Source organism: Macrobrachium rosenbergii, chromosome 57 (assembly GCF_040412425.1).
Source record: "Macrobrachium rosenbergii isolate ZJJX-2024 chromosome 57, ASM4041242v1, whole genome shotgun sequence".
NCBI lineage: Eukaryota > Metazoa > Arthropoda > Malacostraca > Decapoda > Palaemonidae > Macrobrachium > Macrobrachium rosenbergii.
The window spans coordinates 410,001-427,500 of record NC_089797.1 but is presented as its reverse complement, the minus strand read 5'-3'; the positions used below and the strand labels follow the sequence as shown (position 1 = coordinate 427,500).

General features: G+C 35.1%; 1 long non-coding RNA gene across 1 annotated transcript in view; it reads left to right on the top strand.

The window, feature by feature from the left end:
- LOC136837017 (uncharacterized) overlaps positions 1–17,500 on the top strand; it is a 38,793-nt gene that overhangs the window by 16,795 nt on the left and 4,498 nt on the right. Inside the window, exon 3 of the long non-coding RNA XR_010852522.1 lies at positions 13,483–13,553. This is a non-coding gene — a long non-coding RNA (uncharacterized lncRNA). The remainder of the gene's footprint in view (positions 1–13,482; positions 13,554–17,500) is intronic.

Sequence of the window (17,500 nt, the reverse complement as noted above, 5' to 3'; positions counted from 1 at the left end):
GACTTATTCTAGAATTTGTTCCTTGCATTTATCTATCTATCTATCTATCTATTTGTGTGTGTGCTTGTTGCTTTTGGAACCTTGCCCTACAGTATACCTTAGAGCTCGGCAATACATCCTTATGCATATTTTCTGTATACAACTAAAAGATTATGGCGCTTGAAGAACGAGTGTCAGTTTGCACAGGCAATCCGTCTGATTACTGAAACATTGAACATAATATATTGATGTTCGTTTAATCTAAATAACACAACGAATTTCTGAGCTCAGTAACTTCAAGAGCAGTTTGATAAGTCGGAAGCATGAATCTAACCTTCTCAGGGTTGCGTTCTGTTGGTCAGTTAACGTATATGGAAGAGACCATTTAAACTGCCAATTGCATGCAACATTTGGTAGCGGATCGAGAACACCGCAGACTCTGGAGGAACGCAAGCCCTGAAGGCCCAGTCCGGATCTGAAGATTCATTAGGCAGCAGAGATCGTAAATACCAGGGACGCTCTACAAGGACTCCATCCCATAGGCAGTGGTTCTGAACCTTTTTCGATGCGTGCTCCCCTTTCAAACCAGCAGTCAGTTCTCGCACCCCTTGAATTGCTGAAATAATAATAGTAATAATATTATTAATTATTTATTTCATTTTATTTTATTTTATTTTTATTTTTGCTCAGAAAAAATAACATGCGCATAAGAAAATATATTTCGCTTTAATTATTCATAGGTATCCTCGCACCCCTTAGGAACAGGCTTCGCGCCCCCTAGGGGTGCGAGCACCCCTGGTTAAGAACCACTGCGGCATAGGGCCTTGTTTTTACGGGCTGATTAAAAGCAGAACTCCTTGGTGCTGTTGGGTGGATTTTGACTGCAAGAGAGAGAATGAGTTTGAATGATTATAGAAGAGTTGACAGAAGAAGAACAGTTATGGGGACCATATTCTTATTATGAAAGTAGTTAAGGAGAACAGCTGTATGGTCATATGATTCTGAAAAAACCTCAGGATATTATTTATAGAAATGTAATATGAAGGTATTGAAGATGGCTGTAATAAGAGATTATCTGTTACATGATTCAAAGCTTTTTATAATGGAAATGAAGGTTATTTTCTTATATATAGATGGGAGAGTGACAGGTTTGGCGTAAAAGTGTGTCAGAGACAAGTCAGAGTAAGGACATTCATTTAAGTGTAACCTTCTGGGATTAAGAAAATAGGTTTCTCATGGAGTGTGGAATAGCTGATATTTACAGATAATGCATTACTGGGGTGCAATACTAAGAAACTGCAGAGATTAGAGAGAGTTTTGAATGGAAATATGTACAAGATTTAGGCCACGAGGGTAAACGGAATCAGGAAGGTGGAACAAAAGAAACTAGAAGAACAGAAGCAGTTTGTATTTATAATCATTTGGGAGTAACTGTAACTGATAAGAATAAAATAGGAGAAAGGTGATTTAATCTATATATATATATATATATATATATATATATATATATATATATATATATATATATATATATATATATATATACATATACATATATATATACATACACATCCACCAAGGACCCAAATAACTCAACGGGCTTCACACCTAGTGATTGTAAAATACCAAAGTTTGCCCAACCCCTCTTCTCTACCAGGACTCTTTCACTCTTACTTTTTCTCAAACAATTCAGGTCATCTTGCAAATCCCCGAAGTTCATCTCTAATTTTCACTCATGTGTGGTCATTAGGATACATGTCTGTCCCAAAGCTCACTGATCGAAGGGGTATCATTATGATAATACCCAGCAGATGGCCGTCCTTCGAAAATCTCTCGACGTCTGACTGAGAAGAGGAGGAGGCGAAGGGAAAGTTCTCCTGCGCTCCGATTACTAATCGAGTTCTGACTCGTGGATTTGATGAGTTCGACTCTTCGATCCTGGAGGAATGTAAACACTTTGAAGTCTTACAAATCCGATTTTAAGGGGCAGATTACCTGAGTGCAAGTCTCCTTTTGCTCTTTGAGGAATGTCAACTCCTTCAAGGCTAACAAATCCGAGTCTGAGGGAGAGATTACCTGAGTGCAAGTCTTCTTTCGCTCCTGGAGGAATGTAAACACTTTGAAGTCTTACAAATCCGATTTTAGGGGACAGATTACCCGAATGCAAATCTTCTTTTGCTCCTGGAGGAATGTCAACTCCCTGAAGGCTAACAAATCTGAGTTTGAGGGAGAGATGACCTGACTTAAAGTCTTCTTTCGCTCCTGGAGGAATGTAAATACTTTGAAGCCTAACAAATCTGAATTTGATTGAGAGATGACCTGAGTGCAAGTCGTCTTTCGCTCTTTGAGGAGTGTAAACACTTTGAGGTCCTACAAATCCGATTTTAAGGGACAGATTACCTGAGTTCAAGTCTTCTTTCGCTCCTGGAGGAATGTCAACACTTTGAAGTCTTACAAATCCGATTTTGAGGAAGAGATGACCCAAGTTCAAGTCTTCTTTCGCTCCTGAAGGAATGTAAACACTTTGAAGCCTAACAAATCTGAGTGCAAGGGAGAGATGACCTGAGTGCAAGTCTTCTTTCGCTCCTGGAGGAACGTCAACACTTTGAAGTCTTACAAATCCGATTTTGAGGGAGAGACGACCTGTGTGCAAGTCTTCTTCCCCTCTGAAGGAATGTAAACACCTTGAGGTCTAAAATTCTTCGCTCAAAGACCTGAAATAGAAGAAAACTCAATAACCATGATATAATATTGCACTAGAGGAGATGACCTGAGTGCAAATCTCAATCAGGTTGTCAGACCGAGTTTGAGGGTGAGAGACGACTTGAGTGCAAGTCTCCTTTCACTCCTGGGGGAATGTAAACACCTTGAAGTCTAACAAATCCTTAATTCAAAGCCCTGAAATAAGAGAAACTTTTAATAGCCAGGATGTAAGACTAAGTCTGACAATAAGATGACCATTACAGGCATATGCTTCGTGACGTCATGGGTATTGATCGTTTTAGACACGATTGCAAATATGGGATCGAGCAGATGAAGAAGGATGGTAATGATTAAGTGGAAGGCGCTCGTGTCTTCGTTTATTTTCATGTTGCGTCTTTGCAGCTTCGTTGCGTAAAATCAAAGGAGAAGAAGAAGAAGAAGAAGAAGAAGAAGAAGAAGAAGAAGAAGAAGAAGAAGAAGAAGAAGAAGAAGGCGAAGGACGATAGGTAAACTGCCTCTTGAATAAAGGAAAAAATCGGGAATAACAAAAGCAAAGAGAGAATTTTAAAGCCTGACAATATTGGAAGCAACAAAATATTCAAATGTTACTGACAAGAGTGAATGCAGCACTTACGTTTACGGCAGCGTTTGATGGTTTTAAGTAATAATAATAATAATAATAATAATAATAATAATAATAATAATAATAATAATAATAATAATAATAATAATGGCTATTCATATTGCTATCTTAATAACAGTGCAGTAGTCTAAGGTAACGTCTTAACAGACTAAACCAGTATTCATTTGGCATTTTACGCATGCACAGACTTGCACACATGTGTATTTATGTATATATGTATAATATATATATATATATATATATATATATATATATATATATATATATATATATATATATATATATATATATATATATATATATATATATATATATATATATATATATATATATATATATATATATGTTTTATATATAAGGTGTTTTCATAGTTTATATCTTTATCATTAATTTCTTTCTTATGTATTTCTACTGTCTTATTCATGTATGAGTACTATTCATGTATATATATATATATATATATATATATATATATATATATATATATATATATATATATATATATACATTTATATATATACATTTATATATATATTATTCCATTTATATAAAACATACAGTAAATACATAAGAAAAAATGAAAAAATTAAAGATAAAGCTATCAAATATTCCTTACGAAAACATCCTTTCTATTTTATTTATTTAGCTATTTTTCTTTTAACTTGTTGATCGAAAGGCGTGTACCAAGAAAGCATGCTGGGAATGCAGACTCATACCTTTGGAACGGCTCCTGCGTAAGGGTGGAACCATGATTTCGCCTTTTTTTCACGTGAGGACAAATTGACAGCTGTAATCTTCAAGCAGGAAATAATGCACTTGAAGAGAATTGTGAAATTTGTACAGCTTTTACTCATTATTGGGATAAATACCTGTCAGTACAGAGAGATTGCACAAACATTTTATTCCGAGAAACTCAGAGACATTCAGATACCAACCGCAGCTCCCCATTATAAAAACTCAGACGTTATTCCCTTTACAACTGTAGCAGAAAAATTATTTGAAATGTCTAAAATACTATCTTCATTGTAAGATGCTTTTTGACAGAAACTTCCTTTTATTCATTTTTACCGAAATCCGTTGAGTTATAGTCAAACTATTTCATTTTAAAGTCATGGAAATTATGCAGATTATGGGGAATGAAGCTGAACCCCAACTTAACTCAGGGTATGATTTTTAGCAGATCTAGGACAAGGAATCTCTCCCACTTAGATTTTTTTCCTTGATGATGATTCTCTAACTATAAGCTTCTCATTAGACATTCCAGGTGTCATTCTCGGCAGCAAATTTGGCATACTGAGAGTATTTCGAGACATCTGGATACTTTCTTCCCTTGAGGTAATATTTTTTATTTCATTCAGCAGATCTGGCTTACTGAGAAAGTCAGTCTCTCTGAAGCCCTTTCTATCATGAGGAAATGTTTCTCTTCTTTTATACTAATGCTATTATCCTTGCGTTTTAAGACATTGTTATCTGTTTATTCATTTATTAATCTATTTTTTCCTTTTTTTAATTAGTAAGATCTCTTTTTTATCTGTATTTCCCTTTACCTCCTCTTATCTCTTCCAAATGAACACCATGATCTTTGGAAGCTTGAATTTCAAGTCAATGCCCCTGTGAGCTTGTTCCATATGAATTGGGTTATTCTTAATAATAATTCTGTGACTCAGTCCACTTGTAAAGCATTTTCAACTGCAAATGATGCTCACACGAGTAAATCCTAAAGCAATCGCCTTCAGGAGACCTAGAAACTCTTTTCAACTCAGGAGAGGAACCTCAAAATTCGACAGGATAGCAACTTGTCATCTCAAAGTGAGAATAACGTACGTCTGAACATGCACTGTCTCTCGCGTTCATCGCACAAACTAGATCATTATCATTTCTGAAAGAATAATACAGTTATTTACTGTCAGCTGGGAGTCACCCCTCCCCACTAAGGACTTAGTGTCCCCACCTCTCCCCCTGGGGTATGCCACTTACTCTGCATACCTCGACTATTGCTTTGGAGACAACACCTTCAAACGGCAGTCTCCCTCTTCCTTTCATACCACTAGAGAAAGTAAGGTTCAGTTCAGGGTTATAGTGGTTCTCTCTCTCTCTCTCTCTCTCTCTCTCTCTCTCTCTCTCTCTCTCTCTCTCTCTCTCTCTGGACTCTGGGTATTTGCAGTGGGTTTGTGTGGTAAATATTCTAAATTTTTTTTATCGATTTTTATAGTTGAGGTTAAAAATCGTTAAAATTTTTATTTATTCGGTAGAAGTGATACAAGAATAAAACATATTGAGATAGAATATTAAATATTTTATGGTGGTTGCGTAAGCTGATAATCTATTGTGCATTTAATGGAATGCAGACATACTATACATACAAACACAAACATACACACACACATTTATAAATATACATACATACAAGCATATTATTTATATATTGTTCAAATTCTGTGAACTACAATAATGCCCTTTTTTATGTAAAAAAAAAGTTACTGATTTACAGAAGAAAATGCTTTTGTTTATGGAGAGAGAGAGAGAGAGAGAGAGAGAGAGAGAGAGAGAGAGAGAGAGAGAGAGAGAGAGAGAGAGAGATTGAGATTAAACAGCAAGGAACACGTACACACATGCATATATATATATATATATATATATATATATATATATATATATATATATATATATATATATATATATATATATATATATATATATATATATAATATATATATATACATATATATAGTTATATATATATATATATATATATATATATATATATATATATATATATATATATATATATATATAACACAGTATAGTGTGCCAATACCCAACCACCATATTACCCGTGTCGTTTTACTCTCTACCAAGAGGCCAAGGTCGTCAGAATCATCATCATCATCATCAATACCATCATCATCATCATCATCACCACACACACACACCATCGCACCATCACCTCACCATCACTCAGAGAAACGAACTTCAAGTTTCCCTCGCCATTCCTCCGCTTTCCCTCGAAGGAAATCGTTCGAAAATCGGCCCTTCTCGGTTCCCGAAGTTCCCTAAGGGGAACAGGTGGCTTTTAGAAAATCCCCCCCCTCCCCCTCCCCCTCCCAAGCCCCCCCCTCTTCAAGAGTGAGTCACACAGCCACCAGCTGTGTGGAAGGTCCTTCGAAATCAGGTTGCAAAGACTCTCTCTCTCTCGCGCGCGCGCACACACTCGCGCACACAAAAGGCGCGCGTGCGTCCGTCTAAGGAAGTCTTCCGAGGAGGGAGGTCAAGTTGGTTTCTCTCTCTCTCTCTCTCTCTCCTCTCTCTCTCTCTCTCTCTCTCCGTATAAATATATGTAAAGAAAAAGAGGAAGAGATAGAGATAAAGAGAAAGAAAAGAAACTGAGATAAAGAAAGAGAAATCTGAAGGGAATCTCTCTCTCTCTCTCTCTCTCTCTCTCTCTCTCTCTCTCTCTATATATATATATATATATATATATATATATATATATATATATATAGAGAGAGAGAGAGAGAGAGAGAGAGAGAGAGAGAGAGAGAGAGAGAGAGAGAGCTTGAAATCCTGAAATGTGGCACAAAGATGTTTCAATTTCTCTCTCTGTCTCTCTCTCAATCTCCCTCTCTCTTTTTCAATATATATGTAAAGAGAGAGAGAGAGAGAGAGAGAGAGAGAGAGAGAGAGAGAGAGAGAGAAAACGAAAGTGTCATTTTTAAAACTGGTATGATTCACCAACATCTGGGGCGTGGTGCAGGTGTATATGCATACAGCCTGAGGAATTAAGTGGCACTCACGTCTTGTCTTCAATGCCCCGTTTCGGGATTTTGGGGTATTTTGGGCATTTGTGGTGTGGGCACACAACCCACAGTCGAAACTCTAGAATATATATATATATATATATATATATATATATATATATATATATATATATATATATATATATATATATATATATATATATATATCACTATTTGCCTGAGGAGAGAGATAGTTTGGTCTCCGAAATATAGCCTTTATTTTCCACATTTTGGCGTTTCTAAGGGCTCCCTTATATTTGAGATATACAGTATATACATACATATATATATATATATATATATATATATATATATATATATATATATATATATATATATATATATATATATATATATATATATATATATATATATATATATATATATATATATATATATATATATATGTATGTATGTATGTATGTATGTATGTATGTATGTATTATTTAGGCTCATGATGAATACTTACACACAATATATCCCTAAGAAAACATCATGTAGAGGTCACCATATCTGGCCCTGTGGCAGCCAAGGTCACCCACAAACATCAGACTTTCATCCAAGAACTCACAGAAAAGAGAGAGAGAGAGAGAGAAACATAAGCCCAGGGATGAACAGTCACACAGACGCCTAAGCAGATGAAGAAGAAGAAGAAGAAGAAGAAGAAGAAGAAGTAGTAAAGGTCGCCAGACGTTCAATGTAAGCAATTACAAGAGACAAGAAGACCTTTTGCGATGGCCGTTTCGGCGTCCAATCGAAGTACGGACGGTTAAACCGGCCGATCGTCGCGCATGCGTCGATCAAGAGCGCATCTGTCGTCGACAGCTGATCGATGACGCAATCGCTCGCCTTCTCTCTCTCTCTCTCTCTCTCTCTCTCTCTCTCTCTCTCTCTCTCTCTCTCTCATTCCGTTTCACTTTCGAAAAAGGTTCAAGAGGGTCAAAAGGCTGTTGCTGCTGCAGTGTCCAATTCTCTCTCTCTCTCTCTCTCTCTCTCTCTCTCTCTCTCTCTCTCCAAAGACAATTAAGAGTTTATATTGTCATTGTTATTTATTCGATCATTCCAAACTTTGAGCAGGTGGTGATAAGGTACCCAGAAGGTATATTCAAAACCAGGTGTTGGACCCTCCGCTCCCTCCCAACACCCTCCTCTCTCTCTCTCTCTCCCTCCCAATACCCTCTCCCTTTCCTCCCTACCTCCCTCCCTCCACCCCTCTCACTCTCCACTATATGGCCATGAAATCGTAAGAATGTATTCAAAGATGTGACTCTACTCTCTCTCTCTCTCTCTCTCTCTCTCTCTCTCTCTCTCTCTCTCTCTGTGCTATCAATAACGTAAATGTTGGCAGGATCAACTTCATACATTCTGAAGAATTAAATATTTATTAGGAAACAAATCGTTAGATGAAATGTGTTTATAGGTCAAGTTACTCTGTATTATACCCAAGGCTTCTGTGTGACCTTGTTGTAGTTGTTGTAAAACTTTGTTATAGCATTTTTTCTCGATTATAATCCTTATTGGTAATTGTTCTTTATCTAACGGTGTATCCGTCTCGTCAGAAGTAACTGTAATATTTACATAGCTTTGCAATGCTTTTGTACTTCCAATAATCATTCTGTTTTATATAGCCGAATTTTAGCATTTGAATTTATTTCCACAAAATCATGTGTTTAAAATTAAAGAATTTTTTTTATGTCGTGGCGTTGTGGATGAAAAACCCATATGAATAATGAGTGTGATTATATATATATATATATATATATATATATATATATATATATATATATATATATACACATATACGTGTACGTATATATTTATGTATGTATGTGTGGCTCATAGCGAACAGCTTCCAAAATGACTTTCTTAATTACACTTGCACAAATTGGCTTCCTTTTAAACCCTGTGCTAGCAAGAATAAACGTCCCATGAATATCACCCTGGGTTCTCCTATATGGAGAAGAGGCCAGTCATTTGGGGGCCAACACGATGTTAGGGGATCAAATGAAGTTATTAGGAACTCTTTATATTTACAAGAGAATCTGATAAGTGTTCGGGAGTGAGGTTTTGAAAGGAAAGATTAATTTTCTATTTAGGAGTGTGTGCCATTATTATTATTATTATTATTATTATTATTATTATTATTATTATTATTATTATTATTATTATTATTATTATTATTATTATTGTTTTTGTTGTTGTTGTTGTGTCATAAAAATGCACAATTATATGGTAAATATATTACTGTGTAATATATTTGTTTATTTTACATAGTAATATATTAACTATATAATTGTGGATTTTTATTACATAGATTGTTTTTCACGAGATTGTGAATTTCTTAATTATTATTATTATTATTATTATTATTATTATTATTATTATTATTATTATTATTATTATTATTATTATTATTATTATTATTATTATTCAGAAGATGAAACCTATTCATATGAAATAAGCCAACCAAAGGGGCCATTGACTTGAAATTCAAACTTCCAAAGAATATTATGGTGTTCATTAAAAAATAAGAAAAGGTAAAGGGAAATACAGAAAGAAGAGATCTCACATATTAAAAAGAATAAAATTAACAGATTAATAAACAGAAAAAAGTATATTACAATTTAAGGAGAATAGCATCTCCGCTTGCATGTCTGAAATTCCAATTATTGCAGCAGATGATAAATTAATGTTCCATAGAAAGGAAGATTTGTTTAAAGAACTGACAATGTATTGTACGAATGTATCATGAATGATTCTATACAGCAATCAAATGACTTGTTTTTGAAATGGATAAATATTTGAGATATATTGAAATGAACTAAACAATTTGAATAAGAAAACCCATTAAACTTGACGAGAACAATAAAAATTAATTTTATGGGTAGGGTTATGTATCAGACAGTCATTTGTCTAATGGTTGATAAGCTGATGAAAAGCAAAGATGAACTGTGACAGTAAATATTCAATATATATATATATATATATATATATATATATATATATATATATATATATATATATATATATATATATATATATATATATATATATATATATATATATATATATATATATATATATTATATATATATATATATATATATATATATATATATAATATATATATATATATATATATATATATATATATATATATATATATATATATATATATATATATATATATATATATATATATATATATATATATATATATGTATGTGTGTGATAGAGAGAGAGAGAGAGAGAGAGAGAGAGAGAGAGAGAGAGAGAGAGATCTGTACCACAGACATGCTATATAAAGCGTACAGTCTCTAAGCGCCTAAATTAAGAGAAATAACCACGTAATCAAGTCCTGAGTATTTAATTCCGCAAGCACGCTGGCGTACGCTGATGATTGTAATGCGCACTGCATGCACAGACGCCTTGAGTATGCAAGCGAGGATGAAAGCACGTGTAATTGCATGCATATAATGCTTGGATTTGGTACGTGCATTGCTTTGATGCACTCTGCTTGTTTCCCGGTCTCTTGCGAAGGTATTATAATTCTCCTTTTTTGGGGGGTATTGAAGGTTTCATTGTTTTTAGTTCAACTTCTGAATAATAATAATAATAATAATAATAATAATAATAATAATAATAATAATAATAATAATAATAATAATAAATTAAACAGGGTGACTTTGGTGATGTGAGATAGTTAAAACGTATTGAAAGTTATAAGAGAGAGAGAGAGAGAGAGAGAGAGAGAGAGAGAGAGAGAGAGAGGGTCAATATGAAAAATTTAATTGAGACAAATCAAATTGGGGGATGATATAAAATTAGGAAAGAGACAGACAATTAGATGATGTTGAGGAGAGAGAGAGAGAGAGAGAGAGAGAGAGAGAGAGAGAGAGAGAGAGAGAGAGAGAGAGAAGAGAGAGAGTGTGTGTAAAACATTTCATGAATTTGATTAAAAGAGCATGGGAAACTGAGAATCGAGGAGAGAGAGAGAGAGAGAGAGAGAGAGAGAGAGAGAGAGAGAGTGTAAAACTTTTATGAACAGAATTAGATGTTACAGAAATTAATGAATAAGACAGAGAATCAGGAGGTGCTGTTTGAGAGAGAGAGAGAGAGAGAGAGAGAGAGAGAGAGAGAGAGAGAGAGAGTTAATGTGAAAAATTTCATTGACCTAGAAATCGAATTAAAAGAATTTACAAAAATTAGTAAATGAAAAGAGAGACGGACAATTAGGCGATGATGTTGAAGAAGAGAGAGAGAGAGAGAGAGAGAGAGAGAGAGAGAGAGAGAGAGAACATCGGCTCATCAGACCCCATCCACAAAGAACAACTACTGAAATATGGCTGTTTTGTTCAACCCACCCATACCGTAGAATAGTGTCTCGCTGTCGGCATCTTTTGATGTTAATGCGTGCATGTTTATGCATACAGATCTTTGTGATTGCGCTTGTGTGTGTATGTGTATGTGCTCTAGTATGTTTTAGGATGTTTGTGCGTTAATCTCTTTGTTAAGGTTACCGATCTGGCCATAATATACTGTAAATGAACTTAATTCCTTCCATATGCAGAGTTATGCGTAACATTATATTATTAGTTTTCTGTAAAAGAAAACTATTGCCTGTCCGTCCGCACTTTTTTCTGTCGGCACTTTATTCTGTCCGCACTTTATTCTGTCCGCACTTTATTCTGTCCGCACTTTTTCTGTCCGCCCTCAGATCTTGAAAACTACTGAGGCTAGAGGGCTGCAAATTGGTATATCGATCATCCACCCTCCAATCATCAAACATACCAAACTGCAGCTCTCTAGCCTCAGTAGTTTTTTTTATTTTATTTAAGGTTAAAGTTAGCCATAATTGTGCTTCTGGCAACGATATAGGATAGGCCACCACCGGGCCGTGGTTAAATTTTCATGGTTCGCGCCTCATACAGCATTATACCGAAACCACCGAAAGACAGCTCTGTTTTCGGTGGCCTTGATTATAAGCTATAGCGGCTGTACAGAAAACTCGATTCCTCCGAAGAAACTTCGGCGCATTTTTTACATGTTTCTGTTGCATTCGCGTGAGATAATGTGTATTTATTGGCTTTTAAGGTCTTTGTGCTTTACTCAATGTTTTTTTTGTGGGTAAATTATACATATTAGACATATTTTACTCAAAGTTTATCTTGTGAGTTTAGACATATTAAACATATTTTACTAGATGTTTTTATGAGTAAATTAGACATAATAGACTTTTCAAACATATTCACTGGTACAGTGATTTGCTAAAAAAATATTTGTAATACCTTTTATACAAAGTCATTGTTCTAGTTGGTATAAAAAAATGGTTCATTATTAGTATTGATCCTCAGACATTTATATTCCATGATATTTTGTGGTCGTTAATGTTATATCATTTTGTCCTTAGTGTAAACAGTTTAAATGTTTTTTAAGGAGTTAGAATAACTATATTTGTCAATGTTGCCCAAATGTTCAAATTCCACCTGAAGGTTTTGGTGGTGGAACCAGGTGGCAATATGAGAAACATTACTAAAAACTAAAAGATCCTAAAAGAAGAAGAATGATTGATCGAGAGACTTACTGTTTTTGATGGATATGAACCATAGAGGGGAGAGAGAGAGAGAGAGAGAGAGAGAGAGAGAGAGAGAGAGAGAGAGAGAGAGAGAGAGAGTTGAGAGAAAAAAAAGGGAAAAGTGCTAACAGTATACAAGAGATATTTAACCTCTGAGAGGAGGCAAGGCTGCGGTTGGCTCAGGTCAAGGAGAGTCAATAGGCTCTCTCTCTCTCTCTCTCTCTCTCTCTCTCTCTCTCTCTCTCTCTCTCTCTCTCTCTACGCAAAAATATTTGAACATTGAACCCTTCATGATTTATTTAAACATTACTAAATAAAAAACTCTCTCTCTCTCTCTCTCTCTCTCTCTCTCTCTCTCTCTCTCTCTCTCTCTCTCACACACACACACACACACACACACACACACACAAATTTATGTGAATAATGAACCATTCTCTCTCTCTCTCTCTCTCTCTCTCTCTCTCTCTCTCTCTCTCTCTCTCTCTCTCTCTCTCTCTCTCTCTCTCTCTCTCAATTATTTGAACATTGAACCCTTCATGATTTATTTAAAATTGACTGAAAAAACATCTCTCTCTCTCTCTCTCTCTCTCTCTCTCTCTCTCTCTCTCTCTCTCTCTCTCTCTCTCTCTGTTAGCTAAGTTTTAACTCACCCAAGGAAACAAAAATAAAAATCAACAATCACATCTGTGCCTAACAAGCCTCACTGTGACTCATAAGGCCTGTTTCAACTTATCACCTATTGATTATTTGGATAAGCTTACTAGCACCGTTCTCGTCCCCACCAGGTGGTCGTGGGAGCATATGTCGCCAAGAGCATGTGTCGTCATTGGTGGTCACCTGTGCACTTATTGGAAAGGTAAGTAAGTTTAAAAATGAAATATTAAGTTTATTGATGTCATCAGGTTATTACAAGGTAAGTTCAAAGGACGATGCAATGCATTACTACCCTAAAACAATTCTCTTTGTACTCTAGTAATTTAGTTACATTTTTAGCAATTTATTTATTAATTTGCTCATTTATTTTTATTTCTAAAATAGCTGATCTCTTCTTTCTGTATTTCCCATTACCTTTTGTTGTTTCTGTCGAATGAACATTATATTCTTTGAAAGTTTGAATTTCAAGTCAATGGCCTCTGTGGTGGGCTTGTTCCATATGAATATGGTTCATCTTCTGAAATAATAATAATAATAATAATAATAATAATAATAATAATAATAATAATAATAATAATAATAATAATAATAATAATAATAATAATGGAAGCTTGAATTTCAAGTCAGTGGCCTCTGTGGTGGGCTTGTTCCATATGAATAGGGTTAATCTCCTGAGTTATAATAATAATAATAATAATAATAATAATAATAATAATAATAATAATAATAATAATAATAGAAAGAAGCGTCATCCTTTTTAATTATTAACTATGTAGCATCAGGCCCTGACGCAGACATATGAAAATTAAGAAGAGGGAAAGTGTTGTAGAAAAAAAACTGGCTTGACATTTGAATTTTGACATGTTAATTTGCATGGTAATCCCACAGATGATAATTTTATTCATTCCGTTGTGTGAACGTTTGGACAATTTTACAGTGTCTCACCCAAGTCAAGAAATTTAAAAACAACTATTGCCATGTTTTAGTTTTCTGTCAAAGAAAACTACTGAGATGGCTTTGTCCGCCCTCAGATCTTAAAAACTACTGAGGCAAGAGGGCTGTAAATTGGTATGTTGATTATCCACCTTCAATCATCAAGCATAGCAAATTGCAACCCCAAGACTGAGTAGTTCTTATTTTATTCGAGGTTAAGGTTAGCCATAGATCGTGCGTCTGGCAGCGCTTGTTCTGTATTGAATTGAGTTATTGAAGCTTCGCAAGATATTTTGCAGAGTCAGTTTAGGAAGCATTGAGAGCTAACTGCAGAAAAATAATGAATCCGAAATGACAAATTCTATTCGGAATAAATGGGATATAATGCATTTACAGTTTTTAAATGCCTTTCTTTTTTGTAAAGGAAACCTATAATGTTTTAATTTATCCCGTGGCTTTTCAAACCTGTGCAATCTGGTGCAAGGGGAACTATATGTTGAAAAGATATATAATTAAGAAGTGCTTAATATATTTCAACTTCAGCCCTCATATATATATATATATAAATATATATATATATATATATATATATATATATATATATATATATATATATATATATATATATATATATATATATATATATATATATTTCTGTTGTATATATAAATTTATTTTTATCAGTTTCTGTTGATGGATATATCTTTAACTAAATCTGTGAAGTTACAAGAAACTTCTTTTACTAAATCTGTGAAATTACAAGAACTTCTTTGACTAAAATCTGTGATGTTACAAGAAACTTCTTTGACTAAAATCTGTGAAGCCACAAGAAACTTCTTTGACTAAAATCTGTTATTTTACAAGAAACTTCTTTGACTAAATCTGTGAAGTTACAAGAAACTTCTTTGACTAAATCTCTGAGGTTACAGGAACTTCTTTGACTAAAATCTGTGATTTTACAAGAAACTTCTTTGATTAAATCTGTGATGTTACAAGAAACTTCTTTGCCTAAAATCTGCGAAGTTACAAGAAACTTCTTTGACTAAAATCCGTGAAGTTACAAGAACTTCTTTGACTAAATCTGTGAAGTTACAAGAACTTTGACTAAGATCTGTGATGTTACAAGAAACTTCTTTGACTAAAATCTGTGAAGTTATAAGAAACTTCTTTGACTAAAATCTGTGAAGTTACAAGACACTTCTTTAACTAAATCTGTGAAATTACAAGAACTTTGACTAAAACCTGTGATGTCACAAGAAACTTCTTTGACTAAAATCTGTGAAGTTACAGGAACTTCTTTGCCTAAATCTGTGAAGTTACAAGAACATTGACTAAAATCTGTGAAGTTACAAGAAACTTCTTTCATTAAATCTGAAGGGATTTGGTAACGCATCGTCTGTGAAAGTACCTCTCTATCTCCTGCAACCTCCAGGTGCTTTATGAAAAGGTTCCTCCTGAAAGCCTTCTTCTCTCTCTCTCTCTCTCTCTCTCTCTCTTCTTCTTCTTGAGGTCAAGCCAGAGATCCTAACGACAGATGTTTCTAGAATCCTAAGCCAAGGGGCCCAAGGAATCTCCTCCAGGGCTTCACGTTGCCCAACGGCACACGAAAAAGGATCCTCGATTGCCATAGCAACAGATTGACAGGTGATGACTGATGTTTTCTGTCAATAGGAACAGCCAGGTGAGGAGGGCATTTGATTGCCACAGCAGCCCCAGAGTGTGTGTGTGTGTGTGTGTGTACGTAACACGGGTGGGCAGGTGGTGTGGTCGTGGGGTCGGGGGGGAAGGGAGTTGTGGTACTGCCTTGCTAGTGGCTGGTAGCAGGGCGTGGTTGAGAGGGAGAGAGAGAGGGAGAGAGAGAGAAAAGTCACCCCGCTCAAGAGAAACAGATTCTCAGATTCTCGACAAAACTTGAGAGATGGCAACGACGACTTTGGCCTAATGTAAGATGTCTCGGGTCTTGTGATGCATAATAACCTACATCAACGTTCGAGATCTGTATTCGAACGATGATGCTGTCAATCAAGTTACGTCGTATGAGATCATCTGGAACGCCTCAGTACGAAAATAAATACCACCAGATCCTCGGAGAACACTTCTGAAATACTGGAGGTCAGTGGGTATGAAGAGATACAAAAAAAAAAAAAAAAAGTGTGCAACGCTAAGATGAGAAGGGAATATTTGAAATGCTGAATGGTTTTAACATTTTCTGTCCTTGAAGTTACAGACCTTTTCAATTTTTCATTATTTTTTCGGTAGAAGTCCCTTTTCATCAGCTGAAGTGGAAGGTTGAAGAATGGGAACAATGGGGAATTGATAGGACTGAGTGTAACTGAGAAGCTGACTAGGGTTTGCAAGTTATTTCTGTATAAGGAAAAGTCCCTTAGGGAAGGGTGAGAGAAATTATTATTCTGGTGTATAAAGTATAGAAGCATCTATAAGATTTAATGGGCATAACATTACATAGTATACCAAAGAAGTTTTATGGCAGGAATTTGAGAAAGTGTGACAGGTGGCAGAAGTGACGACAGGAGAAGAACAGTGTTAGGATTTAGACGAGTAAAAGGTTATATGGGTCAAGAGTCTGTTATGAAAACGTTAAGTGAGAAGTTTGAAATTAATTTTAAAAAGCTTTATGCCCATTTTATGCCCACATTTCAATATACTTCCAACCTTCTCACATAACTTTTTCACAGCAGAATCTTGATCCACGCAACAACCTATTTCTAAACTCACACTGTTCTTCTCCTGTCAACCCTTCTGCCATCTGTTTCATTCTTATTCATGGCATATATGAAAAGGGAAAGAAAATAACTGTGAAAAGGAAAAATAAAAGAGATTTAGGAAAGAAAAAGAATTCGCCCACCCTGTTCAACAGAAAAAAATAAGAAATAATAGCAGAAGAGGAAACAGAATTGCATAAAGACCTTTGTACTAATCATCTCGACTTGGCTCCTTCTAGGAATGGTTAAAGAATAATGGGTCGAAGGATCTCTCTCTCTCTCTCTCTCTCTCTCTCTCTCTCTCTCTCTCTCTCTCTCTCTCTCTCTCTCTCTGTAGCACATGAGTAATGAAAAGGTATGATGGAGGGGTTTCCTTGAAAATACGGAATACCCCTGTGGTGAGGAGTGGTAAGGGGTAAGGGGGACCCCAGGTGTTCCCCTGTGGGTGGGGGCGGGGGGAGGGGAAAGTCCCCAGGTGTGGGTGGGAGACAGG